This window comes from Oryctolagus cuniculus, chromosome 1, assembly GCF_051225735.1.
Source record: "Oryctolagus cuniculus isolate XC-2025 breed Fujian yellow rabbit chromosome 1, ASM5122573v1, whole genome shotgun sequence".
Taxonomy (NCBI): Eukaryota; Metazoa; Chordata; class Mammalia; order Lagomorpha; family Leporidae; genus Oryctolagus; species Oryctolagus cuniculus.
Window position 1 is genome coordinate 35,053,361 of NC_142867.1, and position 20,820 is coordinate 35,074,180.

Below are 20,820 nucleotides of genomic sequence, written 5' to 3' on the forward strand. Positions count from 1 at the left end.
GAAGTGAAATCGTAACAGTAATGAATTGAATCAAGTAAGAATACATCAGTAAATACTGACACAAATAAAAGAAGGAATAATGGAGAAGAGACGCTTTTCTTGCAGCAGAATGGCCACTCATAGATGTGGGAGGAATGATGGAGCTAAAAAATCACCCTGTCACAAACATAATGGTAGTAATTGATTCAAGGAAGAACCATCACTGATACCAATTGATGAAAATTTGCTGAGAATCAGAGTTTGTACAGTCTAAAGTTATCTTATCACAAATTACACATGAGTATATAATTGAAACTGAGTACAGAATACATGGTAGATTTTTAAAATTTCATGTTGTGACTTTTCTGCAGTTTTGAAACTATACCAAAATAATTAAGAACCACAAAAATAGTATACCAGGAAATAATTCACATACTCTTCTGGCTCTCTTTCTAAGTAATCGAAGCATGGCTCAGTAATGGACAGGCTTGGCTCTTTTTTTAACATGGTATTAGGAAAATGCATTATGTCAACCAGAAGCTTAACTCACCAGCTGCCAACAAAGCTTCATTAAAGTAACATGTTCCTCGATCAAAACCTGTTCTCTCTTGGGAAGAGTGGCGTGCTGAATACTTGCTTCTCACCGACATTCACTGAGAGACTCGAAATTCATGAAGATTTTAAGTGGAATGTGGGTATCTGTGTCAGTGGCTTCCTAACACACCTTATGGTACCCTTTGTCTTACAGAGAAGGGTCCTGAGATTTATAGAATAAATACTTGTCTGCCTATGTCATTCTTGATAAGCTTGATTTCAAGAAGTAGCAGACTAAGGATCTTCCTATTCTAAGACCTTATTGTGCAGCCACATCAGCCCTGAAAATTGCTTAAATGAGGAAAAAAGACTAAATATTATCATAACATTATTGAAAATGGTTACACAAGTTCCTTTCTGGGTATTTTTGGTATTCATTGTGATGCCTGGATTTATACTGTAACTTAAAAGTTGAAAATAAGCAATTCAGTGTCATCTGACAGAGTCATCCATGCCTCCTCCCCAGTTGATTGTACAGTCTTCTCCATGCAGCCATAATGCCCTTGGTGCTTCTCTTGCAATTGAAAATGGGCCTGACCACTGCTTCACAGCCATGACAGACAATCCTCTTGTTTGGAGAGATCAGGTCAATCTTTTCCTTTTCTTGTGACTAATATAAAGGTAGGTTGACTTTATGCTGAAGGGGGGAATGAGCCAGTCATGTCTAAGGCCTTCAGTCCTTTGCAATTTGATGCAGCTCGTCAATGCTGTGAGATAGTCTTTTATGTTCTCCTAAGAATGCCAATAATTGCTTACTGTGTTTGACATTTATAGTATGTTTTTGGTATTTTTCTTATGCATTTTACATTGAAAAAGTATGTCATTTTATGTTTTCTTATAAATGCAACTTCTCTCCCACCTTTTGTAAAGGTGGAAGTGATGTATACTAATCCTGCTATCAAAACTTCTTAATTTAATCATAGGAAACTGAGTTTCAGGGATCCCAGGTTCCTGGAAATCATGCTTTTTGACCCTGGAATTTGGACCAAAGGTTTCAGATTCCCAGGCTAGTATTGTGTTCACTTATTGCCACTCTCATAATAGTCAATAATCTGTTCAGTTTCTTGGGAACTCCTGGGAAACAAAAGCAGAATAATTTGCCAGTAGAATATTTACGGAAATTAAATAATAAATAATGGTTTAAAACCTTGCTATTTTGAAATAACATTAGATTTACAAAAGAACTGTGAAAGTAGTAAAGCGAGTTCCTGTAGCCCCTTTATCTAGCTTCTCTTAATGCTAACGTTTTATATAACCATTATGTACTTATTGAAAGCACTGGTACAATGGCATTAACTAAAGTGCAGACTTTGTGTTTCCTGTTTTCTCATTGACGTCTGTTTTCTATTCCTGGATCCAACCCAGTATACCACATTCCCTTCAGTAGTCATGTCTCATTAATTTCTATGACACTTGATCAAACTTTATTTGTCTTGCAAAACTTCAACCCTCTTGCATAGTGGTTAGGTATTTTGTAAAATGTTCTTCAGTTGGAATCTGGTTGGGAATTTCATATGATTTGTAGCGTGCTGAGTTTCTCCACTGTCAGGTTATTGTTTGAAACTCTGTTTGCTAGACAGCCTACACTCAAGTGGAGAGGAACTGAGCTTTACCTCCTAGAGGGAGAAGTAAAGACTCTGTGGTCATAAGGAAATTTATTAAGGAATATTTAATGGGATATACCTTAAGGCTATGCAAATATCTATTGTCTCCTAAACATTTTGCCAATTAATTTAGTATTTATCAGTAGTTCTTGCCTTCAGCAAATATTCCTATTATATCTTTTTAGAAAAGATTTATCTGGCCGGCGCCGCAGCTCAATAGGCTAATCCTCCACCTAGCGGCGCCGGCACACAGGGTTCTAGTCCTGGTCGGGGCGCCGGATTCTATCCCAGTTGCCCCTCTTCCAGGCCAGCTCTCTGCTGTGGCCCAGGAAGGCAGTGGAGGATGGCCCAGGTGCTTGGGCCCTGCACCCCATGGGAGACCAGGATAAGTACCTGGCTCCTGCCTTCGGATCAGCGTGGTGCACTGGCTGTGGCGGCCATTGGAGGGTGAACCAACGGCAAAGGAAGACCTTTCTCTCTGTCTCTCTCTCTCACTATCCACTCTGCCTGTCAAAAAAAAAAAAAAAAAAGAAAAGAAAAGATTTATCTATTTGAAAGGCAGAATTCCAGAGCATGAGCAAGAGAGAATGAATGAGAAAATCTTCCATCCGCTGGTTCACTCCTCAAATGGCTGCAATGGCTAGGGTTGGGCCAAGCCAAAACCAGGAGCTTCATCTGAGTTTCCTTCATAGGTACAGGAGCCTAAGTATCTGGGCCATCTTCCACTGCTTTCCTAGCACATAAGCAGGGAGCTGTATCAAAAGTGGAGCAACCAGGACATAAACCAGCATCCTGTTCAACCTATTATTCTTATCAGTGTGGATTTATTTATTTATTTATTTTATTTTTTTTGACAGGCAGAGTGGACAGTCAGAGAGAGAGAGAAAGGTCTTCCTTTTGCTGTTGGTTCACCCTCCAATGGCCGCCACGGCTGGCGTGCTGCTGCCGGCGCACCACGCTGATCCGAAGGCAGGAGCCAGGTGCTTATCCTGGTCTCCCATGCGGGTGCAGGGCCCAAGCACTTGGGCTGTGGGGAGCAGCTCGGACTAGACTAAGTTACTGGAATTAAGACTTATTCTATGCATCTGCTCTCCTCTGTGGGGAGCAGCTCGGACTAGACTAAGTTACTGGAATTAAGACTTATTCTATGCATCTGCTCTCCTACAATATGGCGCTGGGAGAGGAGAAAACAGCTTCTACCCAGCTGCCTCCAGTTCAACCAATAAACTGTAGGACTTGCTCCTGATTGGAGAGCAGCGTATTCGGCGTGTGGGCAGCCGAGTTAGGATTGGCGGAGGAGGACTATAAAGGAGGAGAGAGACGGCATGCACCAAGGAACATCTATGGGGAACATCTAAGGGAACCCGTGCAGCCCCCGAGAAAGCCGGCCGGCGGTGTGCCGCTCCCCTGCAGAAGTGGGGAATGTGGCCAGGGGGAACTGCCCTTCCACGGAGGTGGAAGGGATAGTAGCCAACCCGGGAAGAACCAGCAGCAAACCCGGGGAGGGCCGAGCAGATGAAAGAACAGCGCAGGGTCCTGTGTCGTTCCTCCACGAAGACGGGGAGCGACATAATGGTGCCGTGACTCGGATATGAAGCCTAGGCAGGACTCTGTGTCGTTCCTCCACGAAGAGGGGGAGCGACATAATGGTGCCGTGACTCGGATATGAAGCCTAGGCAGGGCTTAGTGTCGTTCCTCCATGAAGAGGGGGAGCGACATAATGGTGCCGTGACTCGGATATGAAGCCTAGGCAGGGCTTAGTGTCGTTCCCCCACGAAGACGGGGAGCGACATAATGGTGCCGTGACTCGGATAAGAAACTTAGAACGGATAGGAAACTTAGGAGGAAAGAAATGGGAATATACCGGAGAGAGAGACTAGCAAACAGCCTAGGGAAAAGCTGGACGGAAAAGGTGCCGGAAGAAGCTATTGAAAGCCTAGGCATAGACTCGGATATGGACTGTGGGAAAGAAGTTAGGATTTAAAGCGAAAGTGAAAGCTTTCATAGACTCGGATGCGGACTATGGCGGGGAAGCTAGGAGATTGAAAGCGAAAGTGAAACCTGGAGGAGGCTTGGACTCGGATACGGACTGTGGGGAGAAGCCAGGAGAAATGAGAGGAATATTGTTGGAAGAAAACTTAAGGAAACATACCGGGTAGAGAAAAATGTTAGGGAGGATGAAGCCGCGAGTGCAGGCCAAGCCATCTTGGAATTCTTCAAGTCACCCCGGGGAGCAAGAGGCGAAGATCTGGAACCAGAGGCAGAGACGTGGGCCGCCAGGATTCGCCAGGTTAGTCCAGGGAACTTGGACTGAATGCCGGTGGTGGCGGAAACATTCGCGAAAGCCGCCGCGTGCAGAGAGAGCACGGGGCGCTGGCGCGAGGCCGTGGTGCGGGCGCGAAGTGCGTGGAGACCGCGGAGCGTGCGCGCAGAGCCGGGAACCCGCCGGCGGGGCGAGGCGCCGGGAAGCCGCGCAAAGCCGGGAAGCTGCGCAGATGAGAGAGGCGCGGGCTGAAGCGGCTCAGCCGGGAAGCCGCCGAGAAGCAGCCTCGGGGCGGGCGCAGCCGGGAAGCCGCAGGGATAAGAATGAGAGCGGGAAGCCGCAGGGATAAGAGAAACAGAAGTTTAGAAGTAAAGTGAGAAAAATAGGAATGCTGGAAGATAGAAGTAAAATGGGAGAAATAGGAATGCCCGGAGATAGAGAAATAGAGAAATAAAAAGGCCTCCCTACAACACTGCAATGTGAGAGCTTGGATTCGGTCTGCCTAATCAAGTGAGGCGATGAGCACCTGCGGGCAGCTAGCAGCTTATGCGCCGCAGGTCACCGAAGACAGGCACGAATTAACATCAGTAAGGCTTCCCCACAATGTAACAATTAGGAGGCTTGGATTCGGTCTGCCTGATTTAAGGCGGTAAGCGCCAGCAAGCAGCTCGACCAGAGTATGAGCTGCAGGTCACCGAAGATAGGCACGAACCAACACTAATAAGTCTCCCCCACAATAAGGCAATGAGAAGGCTTGGATTCGGTTTGCCTGATAGAGCTTGTAAGCCCCTGCGGGCAGAGCAGAGCATGCGCTGCAGGGCACCGAACACAGGCATGCATCAGCGCCTAAAAACCTCCTCACAACATGGCGAAGAGAGGACCCGGATTCGGTTTGCCTGATTGATAGGACTTGTAAGAACCTGTGGCAACTCTAGCAAGTAGAGCAGAGTGTGTGCTGCGGGACACCGAAGACAGGCGCGTATCAATGCCAAAAAAATAAAAAGAAAGGGGGATCTGTGGGGAGCAGCTCGGACTAGACTAAGTTACTGGAATTAAGACTTATTCTATGCATCTGCTCTCCTCTGTGGGGAGCAGCTCGGACTAGACTAAGTTACTGGAATTAAGACTTATTCTATGCATCTGCTCTCCTACAATATGGCGCTGGGAGAGGAGAAAACAGCTTCTACCCAGCTGCCTCCAGTTCAACCAATAAACTGTAGGACTTGCTCCTGATTGGAGAGCAGCGTATTCGGCGTGTGGGCAGCCGAGTTAGGATTGGCGGAGGAGGACTATAAAGGAGGAGAGAGACGGCATGCACCAAGGAACATCTATGGGGAACATCTAAGGGAACCCGTGCAGCCCCCGAGAAAGCCGGCCGGCGGTGTGCCGCTCCCCTGCGGAAGTGGGGAATGTGGCCAGGGGGAACTGCCCTTCCACGGAGGTGGAAGGGATAGTAGCCAACCCGGGAAGAACCAGCAGCAAACCCGGGGAGGGCCGAGCAGACGAAAGAACAGCGCAGGGTCCTGTGTCGTTCCTCCACGAAGACGGGGAGCGACATTGGGCCATCCTCCTCTGCACTCCCGGGCCACAGCAGAGAGCTGGCCTGGAAGAGGGGCAACCGGGACAGAATCCAGTGCTCCGACTGGGACTAGAACCCGGTGTGCCAGCGCCGCAAGGCGGAGGATTAGCCTAGTGAGCCACGGCACCGGCCTATTTATTTTATTCTTTAGAGAATAATTCAATGCTTTCATTACTTATTGTTGCTTAAAGTGTTTCAGTTTTAGCCACTGGGAGCTCTGTAAGTTTGGCTTCTGTGTCATTTTGACATAGACCACCTTTTTTTTTAATCCATTTAAAAAATTATTTATTTATTTGAAAGGCAGAGTTACAGAGAGGCAGAGAGAGAGAGAGAGAGAGAGAGAGAGAGAGAGAGAGAGAGAGAGAGAAAGAGAGAAAGAGAGAGAGACCAGCGGCGCCACGGCTCACTAGGTTAATCCTCTGCCTGTGGTGCTGGCATCCCGGGTTCTAGTGCCAGTTGGGGCACCGGTTCTGTCCTGGTTGCTCCTCTTCCAGTCCAGCTCTCTGCTGTGGCCCGGGAAGGCAGTGGAGGATGGCCCAAGTGCCTGGGCCCTGCACTTGCATGGGAGACCAAGAAGAAGCACCTGGCTCCTGGGTTTGTAGCAGCCATTTGGGGGGTGAGCCAACGGAAGGAAGACCTTTCTCTCTGTCTCTCTCTCTCACTCTGCCTGTCCAAAAAAAAAAAAAAAAGAGAGAGATCTTCCATCCCATCTGCTGGTTCATTCCCCAGATGGCTGCAACAGCTAGAACTGGGCCGATCTGAAGCTACGAGCCAGGAGCTTCTTCTGGGTCTTGCACATGGGTGCAGGGGCTCAAGGACTTGGGCCATCTTTCACTGCTTTCGCAGGCCACAGCGGAGAGCTGGATGGAAGTGGAGCAGCTGGGACTAGACTCTGCGCCCATATGAGATGCCAGCTCTATAGGTGGTGGCTTTATCCACTATACAGCTGCCACAATGCTGGCCCCTCCATAATTTATACAGCTGCCATAATGCTGGCCCCTCCATAATTTTTTAACTCTTTCTTTGCCTCAGCACTGGCCTCTCATTCTTTCTCTTTAACTCCTTTTTTTTTTTTTTTTTTTTTTTGACAGGCAGAGTGGACAGTGAGAGAGAGAGACAGAGAGAAAGGTCTTCCTTTTGCCCTTGGTTCACCCTCCAATGGCCGCCGCGGCCGGCGCGCTGCGGCCGGCGCACCGCACTGATCCGATGGCAGGAGCCAGGAGCCAGGTGCTTTTCCTGGTCTCCCATGGGGTGCAGGGCCCAAGCACTTGGGCCATCCTCCACTGCATTCCCTGGCCACAGCAGAGACCTGGCCTGGAAGAGGGGCAACCGGGACAGAATCCGGTGCCCCGACCGGGACTAGAACCCGGTGTGCTGGCGCCGCTAGGCGGAGGATTAGCCTAGTGAGCCGCGGCGCCGGCCAACTCTTTCTTTCTACTCCAGGCTCATCTTAGTTATTTCCTACCTCAGCCACAGAATCAGCCATTTGAGAAAAATTGTAATCAACTCTTCCCCCTCCCTCTCCCCAACAACTGCTGATCACTTTTCTGCCACTACTGTTTTGCCTCTCCCATAATGTAATATATAATGAATTTACAGAATGAATGGCCTTTAGTTCTGGCCTCTTTCACATAGAAAAATATATTTAGGATATGCTCTATCAACAACTCATTCCTTTCTATTGCTAAGTTACATTCCATTGTATGCTTGTTTACCTGTTAAAAAGACTTCTTGGTAGTTTTCAGTTTTGGATGATTATGAAGAATACAGTTAGAATGATTTGTGTACCCATATTGTGGGGAGCAATCCGGACTGGACTGAGTTACTGGAATTAAGACTTATTCTATGCATCTGCTCTCCCACAATATGGCGCTGGGAGAGAAGTAAACAGCTTCTACACAGCTGCCTCCAGTTCAACCAATAAACTGTAGGACTTGCTCCTGATTGGAGGAGAGCAGCGTACTCGGCATGTGGGCAGCCGAGTTAGGATTGGCGGAGGAGGACTATAAAGGAGGAGAGAGACGGCATGCACCAGGAACATCTATGGGGAACATCTAAGGGGAACATCTAGCTGAAGGAACACCTGTGCAGCCCCCGAGAAGAGCCGGCCGGCGGTGTGCCGCTCCCCTGCGGAAGTGGGGAATGTGGCCAGGGGGAACTGCCCTTCCACGGAGGTGGAAGGGACAGTAGCCAACCCGGGAAGAACCAGCAGCAAACCCGGGGAGGGCCGAGCAGACGAAAGAACAGCGCAGGGTCCTGTGTCGTTCCTCCACGAAGAGGGGGAGCGACACATATTTATGTGAAAATACATTTTTTATTCACTTGGGAAAATTCTTAGCAATATGATTGTTGTGTTATGTGGCAATCATGTGTTTAACTTTGTAAACTTTCTTCCAGAGTATCTGTGCCATATTGCATTCCTATCAAAAAAGAATGAAAAGCCCTTTTCTGCATCCTCAACAGCCCTTGGTATTGCCAATGGGTTTGTTTTGTTTCATTTTAGCCATTCTTAGAGTTGTAGAGTAGTAACTCATTGTGATTTCATTTTCATTTTCCTCATGACTAATGATGACCTGCCTCTTTTCTTGAGTTTCTCTGTAAATCATGTATCTTTTTTTTTTTTTTTTGGTGATTTGTCTATTTTCCCTTTTCAATTATCAGATAGGTAATTTACAAATATTTTCTCCCTGTCTGCATCTTCTCTCTTCATTCTATTGACAGTGTTTTCACAGAGCAAAAGATTTTAATTTTGCTGACATCAAATTTGTAATTTTTTGTTTTATATAGTATACCTTTACTGATGTATCTGAAAACCCATGATCAAACTACTATTTTCTTCTAGATGTTTTCAGAATATTTTCTCATTATATCTATGATACATTTTAGGTTGATTTCTGCATTAAATGAAAGGTATTTATCAAGATTCTTTTTCATGGTAACGTCCAATTATTCTCATGTCACTTATTGGAAAGACCATCTTGTCTCCATTAAATTGAAAATGAAATGATTTTCTACCTTTATCAAAAATCAGTTGACTATGTTTGTATAGCTCTGTTTCTCCTCTGTGTACATTGATTCGCATTTCTAGCCTTTAATACAAAACTTTGTTGATTATATAGCTCTACAGTAAGACTTGAAGTTGGGTCATGTGAGTTTTCCCACATAGTTCTTTTTCAGAATTGTTTTGGCTATGCTAGTTACTTTGACTTTCCATATAAATTTTAGAATCTATTTATTAAAATAGACTTTTAAAAAAGCTTGCTTGGATTTTTGCTGGGATTACATTGTAAATGAGAAAGAATTGACATTTAATATCTTAAGGTTAAATTTTCTAATTCATGAATTTGGTATGTATCTCCATTTACTTAAACTTTAGTTAGTTTTTTTTTTTTCCCCAGTGTTTGGTAGTTTTCAGCATACAGATACTGCAGAATTAAAAAAAAAATCTATCCTGAAATATTTTCTCTTAATATTTGTGTAGTTATAAATTTATTGTTTTGAATTTCAGCTTGAAATCTCAATTTTGCATTTCTGGTCTATAGGATCATGATAGGCTTTCATAGGCCAATTTTTCATCCTACAATCTTTTTAAACTCTCTTACCACTTTTAAGAGTTTGATTATAGATACTTTGGGATTTTTCTACACAGACATTTATATATTCTGTGACTCAGGACTGTTTTATTTCTTTCTTTCCATTTTGTATTCCTTTCAAGTCTTCTTTTTTTCCCTCCCCTTCATGCACTAGCTGAAACTTCCAGTATTATGTTCTACAGGAGTAGTATGTCATGATATGTTTTTCTTAATCTTGATTTTATGGGGAAATCATTTAGCTTCTTGCTGTTGAGCATTATGTTAACTATAGAATTTAAAAATACTTGGATACCTTTTTTAAGGTAGAGAAATTCAATTCAATTTTTAGTTTGCTGCATTTTTTTAACCATTGATGTTTTTAGGATTTTTGTTAAATGATTTTTCTTTATTTTTTGAAATTATTATATAATTTTTCTTATTTAGTCTTCTGATATGTTAAATTACACTTTAATTTTCAGATGTTAAACCAGTTTTGAATTCTTGAAAACATTATCAATTATATGATGTTTTATCCTTTTTTATACTGCTGGATCTGATTTTGTAATATTTTATTCAGAAGTTTTTATATATATATTTATGGGGAATATTAGTCTGCTGTTTTCTATTCATTTTTTTAAACACATTTTTTATTTATTTGAAAGACAGAGTGACACAGAGAGAGAGAGAGAGGGAGAGACAGAGATCTTCCATCCACTGGTCCACTCCTCAAATGTTGGTGGCAGTTGAGGCTGGAGCCAGGAACTCCATCTGGGCCTCCCATATGGGTGGCAGGAGCCCAAGTACCTGGGCCAGCTTCTGCTGCCTTCCCAGGGGCATTAGCAGGGAGCAAGATGGGAAGTGGAGCAACCAGGGCTGGAACACGTACTCTGATATGGGTTGCCAGAGTCTCAAGCAAGCAACTTAACCTACTGTGTGACAATGCCAGCCCCTATTCTTTAAAAAAAAAATGTTTCATGTTATTTGAAAACTAGAGAGGGAAGGGGAGGGATGGAGGGAGAGAGAGAGAGAATCAGAGAATCTCCCATCTGCTGGTTCACCCCTCCCTGAAATACTCACAACAGCCATGCAGGGCTAAGCCAGGCTGAAGCCAAGAGCGTGGAATTCCAGCCGGGTCTCCCACTTGGGTGTCAGGGACCAAAGTGCATCTGTTGCCTCCCAGAATGGACATTCTCAGAAAGTTGGATCAGAAATGGGGGAGCTGGAACTCAAAATAGAGGATCTAATATGGGATGTGGTTGTCCCAGCTGGTGATTTAACTGCCTGTGTTAAATGCCCACCCCTAGTTTTCTATTCTTGCTGGATCTTTGAGTTTGGAATAATTCTGGCCTTATAAAAATGAGTTGGGAAGTTTCCTCTTCTATTTTCTGGAAAAGACTATAGCGTTAGTATTATTCTTTCTTAACTTAAAATTCTTATGTAGAATTTGACAAAGAATTCATTTGACCCTGAACTTTGTTTTTGTTTTTGTTTTGTTTGTTTTGGAATGTTTTGGTTTCAGATATAATGTCTGCAATACATATTTTAAGACTATACGTATCTTATTGAATAGATTGTATAGTTAGTGTGTTTCAAGTGGTTGGTGCATTTAAATCTAAGAAGTAAAATTTGTGGGCATAAGGTTGTAGTGGTGTTGCTTATACTCTCCATGTCAGTTTGTTGGGTTAATAGTAATGATTCTGTCTCAATTTTAAATCTTATTTGTGTCTTCTTTTGTTGTTTGTCTGGCTAGACATGTAGCAGTTTAGAGCCAACTTTTATAATTTTTCTCAATTTCTTCTTGTTTTCAATTTAATTCATTTGTACTCCAACCTTCATTTCCTTCTTTCTGCCTATTTTTTGATATAACTTGCTGTTCTTATTCTAGGCTTCAACTGTGAAGGCTTCAATGACTTATTTAGATCTTTATTAATGTAAGCATTTAATATGAATTTCCTTTCAAATACTGTTTTATCATCTGTATCTTTCAAAATTTGATATTAAGTTTTAATTTTAATTAGCTTATAAAAGGCTTTATTAGCTTAAAATATTTTAGCTTAAAATATTTTTCACTTTCCTTTGACCCTTTCCCTTTGACCCATGGATTATCTAGAAGTTAATTGCATACTGCATTTTCAAGAAATAGAAGGTAACAGAAATTTTTTGACATTTGATAAATTTTGGAAAAGGCAAGTTTACCTAGTTTTTTTTTTTTTAACATGGAATGCTAGTATTAGATTATATGATTATACGATATTATTGTATTACTACTAAAAATTTATTATGAATACTACATGACTGAAAATCAAAATTAACTCAGTTGATCAAGAATCTGTTATAAACATCCAAACAGACTTGAGTTCATCTTGAGCTGTGCATTATACTGTGGGATGAATATCAGGATTCATTTTCTTCTTAAAATATAATATATAAAAATAATTTTCCTCTAATTTTACTTTAGATTATTTGTATAAAGACTAATATAACAATCAGAAAGTACTAACTTTCTCTAATGTACTAGGCATTGTCTTATAAAATAGCCTAGACCAGATGTCTAGCTTTTGGACTTTTTGCTTTTTCAGTCTACTTGTGGATAAAAATTCCAGCCTTCTTTCAGCTTGAGTCTGTCAACACCATCATGACTCCGGACATCTTTTTGGGTTACCTTCTGACATCCACTGAGGGTGTGAGTCAGCAAATCACCATGGCGATAAGATCAAGAGCCAAGCTGTAGGGTCATCAGTTATAACTGGGTAATGCTGGGGAAGGAGTTTCTTCCTCAGAGCTTGCCACAGCCCAGTTTGGAGGCCTGTCATGAGCAGTTTGAGAAGTCAGGTTAGTGTCCATGTTTGGCAATAATGCTTCACTGAATCTGAGTTTAAGGAATTCCTTGGAGATCATCTTCTCAGTTCCAAGGAGAATACCCTTTACAGCAGCTGTCTTGATTTGTCATTAGTCATGATTTGTTCACTATGAGGGGTTAATCTTTATTCAGAGGATCACCATTTCAGGGTCTTATTCTCCAGAATGTAGTATTCAGGACTGCAAATTTAACATATAGATGCATTTGAATTTTCAAAAATACAGCCGTATCTTTTTAAATGACAATGTTTGGCATTTTACAGTTAATACATTTTCAAATAAGATCTTACATAAATCAATATAATTTTATTAACATCTTTCTTATGGTACCTTAGGGGAGTACATTTTATATTGTACTTTATTTGGATAATATTCCTTTCTTAGATAATATTCTGAGGGAGAAAATCATATTTATATTTGTTTTGTGTACAATGTCTAGTAGCATACGGTACTTAGAAGGTTCCTAATAATGCTCGTTGAGTGGTTAATAAATGTATGAGTGTAGATGGAATATATGGTAATCTTTCTTCTTTTATTTCCTTATCATCTATTTTCAGGAAATTTAATTTCTTTTCCCCCTAATGTTCTAAAAAACAATCTTTATCTTTGTCTAATATGCTTGCTGTTTATATCTGAGAGAATGTAATTTACCACATATCTTATATTTAAAAGGTATACTTATTAATAAAATATTTCCTAAACAAACCTCTTTTAGTGTTGTACCTACAGATCACTCCAGAATATATGTATATATACATATATGCATACACTATTATATATATATATATGCATGTATTTCAAGTTAGAGAAAATGAAGAAATCAGAGGGAGACAGAGCAAGAAGTTGTTACATCTGCTTTGGTTGGGTTTAGAGTGACAACAGAGTTAGTAGCCTCCACGGTCCATTGTATGCCCTGAATAAACATCTAGTTTAAAGCTTCCCCATTCAGGTGATCCTGATCTATGTTATTTAAGAGCCTTAATGAGTTTCAACACCAGTATAATTCAATCTTCAGAGCTAAGGAATTAGAATATTGATATTTTGCTTACTGAGAATGCTCATCTAAGCCTGTTGACCTTATATTAGACCATTTGGTCCATGTTTTCTTGTATCTGCTATTGTAAACATTTAAGATATACAATATGACGTTTTGATACACACATGCCTAATGCCTTAATCCCTTTCTGGAATTGCACTCACTCTCAGGTACCATGCCTCCCTCTCTCTTAAAGTTGTGCTTTCTTGGCACTCCCTCCTGTCTACTCTTGTGAGTTCTCATTACAGCCAAGCACCTGCTGCTTCAGGCCAGCCTCCTCCTGGTTACCAGGGATATCCCTTAGCCTTCCCTTGGCAAGTCTGTTTGTCAACTGCCTCATTCCCTGGCAGCACCTATTTTTATGCCAGCAGTATTACAGCCTTAACACATCTGCTTCTCTTCGTAACTCTCACTTAAATGTGGCTATATTATCCTAGGAAGCTTTCTGCCCCAGAATTATTTTGGAATGGCATAATTTCAAGTCTACTGGCCTGGAAAATGTCACAAGAATGGGAAGTTCTTACCCATATTACTTGCTCAAACATAAGTTTGCTTCACTGCGCTTGCAAGATCAGTGTTAGTGAAACTGTCTATTTGTAGCATGTCTTTACTAAATAACTCTTTAAATACAATTCCACTGTGTAAATAGCTTAATACAGTTAATAAGGAGAAAATAAACATAGAATTGTATTATAAAAACACATGTACTTCGTTAGTAGCGTAATCCGATTTCCTTAGACCTTCTGAGCTGGAGGTAAAAATCAGGTCACCCAACAAATGAGCACACTGGCTAATTGTCCTGCCTGCATGCCAATAGCACTTTTGCCCCTCCAGGTTTCCTTTCGTATATCTTCCTGGTTATTCTTGAGCATCTCCATGGTGTTTCATATATTTATTATGAGAACCATCTTGACTCTTACATTCTTTGGATGTAGTTTCTTGGTTCAGGGCCAAAGAGCTTTTAAAAGAAAGTTCTTAACCTATACTGTAGGCGCTTCTGTCGATATAAACATCTCAAGATGCCAGAGAGTGTGTGGCCCTTTCAGTCTACACACTAGCTTATGCTTCTCAGAGAGAATCTATTCAAATGTGATTTAACAGGAATGATAGTAATTGTATTTGTGTCTCTCTTAAGGTACCTGATGCATTTTACATAGCACACGCATACTCAACTGCATACGTATATTCCTCTGCTCTTACTGCCTCAGTTCTGGGCCATCCTGTTTTTAACTTAGATTGTAAAGCAACACTGATTATGCATTATGTTTGCTCCATGTCTCTTGAGAAAGCATCTCCTTTACATGTGAGAATCTCTTGCTTGGCAGGCATGGGGGCTGGCTCAGGTTGAGATACGCCAGACTTCGGTTTTCCGTCTCAGGCATCTTGGTCTCAGGCATGCACATCCACATTCAAGCCCGTCACCACCCGCCTCTCCGCATGAACACACTACTCTCCCTCGACTTGCTCTCCCCACCAATCACACTAACTTCTGGTAGCCTGAGGGGTTTCTCCTTCATCATTGCATAAGAGCAACCACAAATTGGTCTTATTTTTGGCGTTTCATGGCATTCTTTTTTTTTTTTTTTAAATGGCTTCCTAGGTAAGGGGGTGGGAAATATCTTGAATGCATAATATTATATATTATTTAGAGAGGCTGTTTTCTCCAGGACTCTATGAATACATTATTGAATGGATTTGAGCAGAAATAATTTGCCCAGTAGTGCTTAGACATAGAAAGCACAAATATGCCTGTTTTTTATGTGTTGAGCATGGAGGAGAGTACAGACCTACTTAAATGAACTTTAAATGTATGTATTTTGATGTGATGTCAGTGCATTTCTGTGCTTTAGAGAGTGAGGATAAAGAGGATAATAGATTCTTGGGCCCATTTTTATTTTTGTCAGTTCCCAAAGATAGCGATGGGGTTCTCAGATTGAACTTGGATGTAGAGAGGTGGTATATGTTAGTATGGATTATCTTGTTTCTTCAGGAATATGACAATTTTGATTCTTGAAGAGTTTTACTTACATCGAATTAAATATGAAAAAAATCATTGCCTTCTCTACATCATGTAACATAGATTTTCCAAGGATTATTGCTCTATTTTTATATTATTTAGTCTTTCAAAGCATTGACTCATTTAACTGTTTTCTACTTAACAAAATTTCCTTCTCTTCTCTCTTACTGCAATGAAACTCCTTTCCAGTCTTTTGCTGAATCCTCTTTTTTCTTGTTGTTCTAACTCTAAATGTCAAGGACTATAGGGCTCTATTCTCTCCTGCCTCTATATTTCCTGGATGACCTTATTTGTTCCTGTGGCCTGAAATGTCATCAATATGTCAGCAATTCCCAAATCACAGCTCTAGTCCCAACCTCTGCAGACATCTAGATCCAGTTTCATACCAGACCCTTTCACTGGGAGGGGTAACCGCAGTCTCAAGCCGAGCATATTCCAAATAGAATGCTTATTTACCTTTCCCCAAACTGCATCAGTTACGGTCATCTCCAAATACCCATTTTCTCAGGCTGAAGACCTGGGAATTTCCTTCCTTTTCTTTTTCCTTTCCCAGACATAACAATAAGTAATCCACTCTCAAGTTCAGTAGGTGAACCTGTGGATTTGTTTCTGTGCTTGAATCTTGAATCTGCCTGCTTATTTTGTTTTCCAATAAGCTTGGTCCCAACCATCATCATCTGTTCTGTTCAAACAGAAGATTCCTAACTGCTGTCTCTGCTTCCATTTTTGCTTCTCCTAAAGTGCATTTTCCATCCAACAGCCCTGCCTTCCATTCTCTCTATCCAGCAGCCACAAAGTCAATCTTTTTAAACAAAAATCACCCTCCTGCTTAAAATTTTCCATCATGTTTAGAATAAAGTTGCAACTTCTTATACAGGCTTGCAAAACACAACATGGTCCGGTTCCTGCTTGTCTCGCACATCTGACTTCAGCCCCCACTCTGCTCTATCCCAGCCTCCCAGCTCTCTTTCTGCCTCTGATCTACACTAGATCTGGAGTCTTTATCCCCGCTGTTTCTTCAGCCCCAAGTTCTTCACATCAGCTTCACATGCCTCGTTCTTCCTTGTCATCCAAATCTAAGTTTGAAATGTAGCCTCCTACGAGATTTTTTTTTCTGCCAGTCTCACATAACTGAGTTACACAGTTGCTGTCTGTTACATAGTTTAATTTTCTGCCTAGCGTTTAACATTTTTAGATCTTTATTTGTTGATTATGTGTTCCGTAGTATCAATGAACATGTTTGTCTTGTTCTTGGCTGTATCTTCAGTGTTCAGAATTGTTTCTAACATTGTAGACACTCAAAAAGTATTTATTAGGGTGAGCATTTGGCTCCACAATCAAGATATAGGCTAAGATACCCACATCTTGCATCTGAGTACACCTTGATTTTCAGATCCAGCTTCTAATTCTAGCTTCGTGCCATTGCAGCTCACAGGAAGCCGGTTATGGCTCAGGTGATTGTGTCCCTGCCACCCACGTTGTAGATCTGGATTGCATTCTAGGCACATTGTTCTGTCCCTAGCTCAGACCCTGTTGAATCCAACCCATTGCAAACATTTGGGTAGTGAACCAGCAAATGGAGTTTTGTCTGTTTCTCTATGTGTGTCTCTCACTCCCTCGCAAGTTAAATATTTCTTGTCCGTAAAAACAAATAAGCAAATAATCAACAATAATGACATCCTGTTATTTGATTTCTGTTTTTATTTGTAAGATGGCAGCAGTTATTTTTCACAAGGACACTTTAGACACTTAGAAAGAACAATATTCACGTCGGTAGTGTTTCTCAGTGCAGTGAATTTTGGTTATGAGCAGAGCTGTTAATCTTATTGTATTCTGAAATTTCCTGTATTTATATAACTCTAGGTCCATTTTTTCTCTCTCTTCCTGTAAAAGAATCTACAGATTCTCCACAAAATTTCCATTCTTCCCTTGCCTGTAATTATCAAAGGTGGCAGTAGGTCTAGGCAAAGTAGTAAATGCCACAATCTCTGCTAGAAACGTGGGTGACCTCTGATATAAAAACAGGAAGCCACTATGTAAAGTTCTTGGGAAAACTATTGAAAAGAGACTGACTAGAGTATTATCTTGGTACTCTTTTGCCATTGCTCCTTTTCCTTCTTGCTGCCTGGAAGGTGAACATAATGATTGACACTGTAGTAGCTATTTTGTGACCATGAGGCAGCTATCAGGAAGGAAAATATATAAGGATAACAGAGAAAAAGAAGACACAGTCTGGGTTTCTAGTGACTAATTAATGTTATACCGATCTCTGGGTTTATGCATAACATAAAAAAACCATTATCATATTTAATGGACCATTCTTTGAATTTCTGCTATGTGCAACTGAGCCTAGTTTCCTTCCCCAAAGAAAACATCAGATATTCTCTTGAGTATCGAGAATATAAGAATGGCAATTTTAGTGAATTGTTTCATAAAGTGTTTTCCTATTAATTTTTAAATAATTTGACATAATTCAGCCTTGGAATTTTTTCCATAATTGCTAATTTCGGTGTTCTTACTATCCTATTTTTGTTTTGTTTTGTTTTTTGACAAGCAGAGTGGACAGTGAGAGAGAGAGACAGAGAGAAAGGTCTTCCTTTTCTGTTGATTCACCCCCCCAAAGGCTGTTACAGCTGGCGCTGCGCAGATCCGAAGCCAGGAACCAGGTGCTTCCTCCTGGTCTCCCATGCGGGTGCAGGGCCCAAGCACTTGGGCCATCCTCCACTGCACTCCCGGGCCACAGCAGAGCTGGACTGGAAGAGGAGCAACCAGGACAGAATCCGGTGCCCCCACTGGGACTAGAACCTGGTGTGCCGGCGCCGCAGGTGGAGGATTAGCCTATTGAGCTGCGGCGCCGGCCACTATCCTATCTTTTGATAGGGGCACTGTGACTTGGAGGAAGGACATGGGCTTTGGAATCAGATGATCATGAATTTGTGACTCAGCCTCATTGTCTGTTGACCTCCTGGTTTTTCTGGGCTTCATCTTCATCCCACCTCAGACTCCTTGATTATCTCACTAATTTTAATAACTCATTTTGTGAGGATTAAGTGAGAAATAATCCATCTCTTGTTTGGATCTGTACTTTTTCAAAGGTTTCTACATACATTAAAAAGCCATTGGACTGTACACTTAAGATTTGTGCATTTTGTTCCATGTAATTTATATCTTAATTTTATGAACTGTTACAAATGGGCATCCTACAAATGGAAAACAAAGACACCTGTGTACCCGAATGATTATCATTATTTTCATAATAAAAAGATGATAGTAATTCTAGGGAGAAATTTACAGAGATTTTAATTTTAAAATTCAGAAATTGATGAGGCTGGCGCCGTGGCTCATTTGGTTAATCCTCCGCCTGCGGCGCTGGCATCCCATATGGGCGCCGGTTCTAGTCCTGGTTGCTCCTCTTCTAGTTCAGCTCTGCTGTGGCCCAGGAGTGCAGTGGAGGATGGCCCAAGTGCTTGGGCCCTGTACCTGCATGGGAGACCAGGAGGAAGCACCTGGCTCCTGGCTTTGGACAGGCATAGCACTGGCCGTAGCGGCCATTTGGTGAGTGAACCAACGGAAGGAAGACCTTTTTCTCTGTCTCTCTCTCACTCTCTATAACAACCTGTCAAAATAAATTTTAAAAAAAATTCAGAAATTGAGATGATTGCCTTCGACCAAAATGCTCACACACGTTAGGCACACCATCCTGAAGTTTGCTGTTCTAGTTTCAGACTCTGCCTCTCAATTCTCTTAGCCTAAAATTTGTAAGATTCAAAATCTGCAGCTATTGGCAGGAAGTGTTGTGGTTTTTTTTTTTTTTCCTATGCTGAAGATTTGAAGTTTGGGAGGCGGAATCTGAAAGTTGTGACTTTCACTTAAATTAGGGAGTCAGTGTCACCTTGGATGACTCACAAGGAAGTGATTGTTCGAAGTGGAAGGAGGTCAGTCCTCTGATCTCCGTGAAAAAGACTGTATCCAAGGTCAAGAGTGTGGGCTTTCCCACCCTGTGAAGCTCAACAGACACCCTGGGGTGCCCCCTCCTTTTGGGAACAGCAGCGTGTTCTGCCCAAGACTGTGAATTTCCCTCCCTGAAGCTTCTCTCCTTTACCGGCCGGCCCTTCGCTCGCTACCACCAAATGTATTCAATCAGTGCACGTTGAAGCAGTTCCCTCTGTCATTTGAGAGGTGCCAATTTACTTCTGTGTGAGGCAGGCTGGTTTTCCCATCACACTGGCAACTATCCTGGACTTAAAAAAAAAAAACAGCTGTGTGGTTGCCAGCTGACCTGCTTTCAACCAAACAGCTGCTGCTGAAGGTCACGGGTGGAGTCCCTGGGGAGTGAGAGTCACGTTATACCCGTGGCTGCTGGAGAACATAGATGTCCCAGTTCTGAGCCTCACGAGTTGCTTCCACTTTCGGTTGTATCCTCACAGAGGACCTTCTTTCTGTGCTGGCAGATCTGCACTACCTGTGCCTGAGATCAGGCTAGGCAGATCCAAGGTGTGCATGTAAACTCTTGTATTAATCAGGTTATTCTCCTTCTCATCACTTGCTCACCAGGCTAAATTTAGTGAATTTCTATGAAAACAAAAAAAAACAGCCTGTCTTTCTCAGGTTATTTTTGAAGTGAGGCAGTGAAAATACATCAAGGAATCTCTTGTGGAATATGGTATTGAGTGGCATATTTGTTGGTGAGGGAGAGAGGAGGCCTGGTGACACAGTTCAGTGTATGCTCTGATGCCCAAACACACACACACACACACACACACACACACACCTCACATGCAGTGACTGTAACTACGGATTTAGGTATCTTTATTTCTGTCTTCGTGAAATAAACTCTAAAAACCATGGAATAAACTCCATTTATTTTTGCTCTTTTTTACCTCCTCACCTGTACTCTGCACAGTAATTTTGCTCCCCAGGACAGCTTTTAAGATTCTAATCTTGTTCCTGTCCAGCACTTTTCTCACAGCAGTAAGGAAAGGACTGGCATTCCTCCACTATTGTATATAAAGGAGAATCCGTTCTTGGAAATAAGAGCATTGTTTATGTTGAAATTCCCTTAGCTTAGCTGAACCTTCGATTATATCGCCCATTCAGATAACCAGATTTCTACCCCCTGTGGTCTGTTTCCATTCTCAGAGAATTGTCAACAATTTCTTTCTGCTCTGGTGATTATTTTCATGAGTGAGAGAGAGACATCTGGGACGATTTTGATAACTGAGTCATGTATACAAAAGTCTAGGCGCATTTTTAGAAGTACAGTGTAAGAAGACAGATTTTTCTAAAAAATAGCAAATTGAGCTTAGTTACTGAACTG

The 20,820-nt window shown here is 41.9% G+C and overlaps 1 protein-coding gene and 1 pseudogene across 9 annotated transcripts in view; both read left to right on the plus strand.

Annotated features, from left to right (window-relative positions):
* Window positions 1–12,322, plus strand: part of LOC149128358 (ubiquitin-conjugating enzyme E2 T pseudogene) — a 73,858-nt pseudogene extending 61,536 nt beyond the window's left edge.
* The window catches only part of DCDC1 (doublecortin domain containing 1), a 553,166-nt gene that overhangs the window by 415,183 nt on the left and 117,163 nt on the right, over window positions 1–20,820 (plus strand). The window lies entirely within an intron of this gene.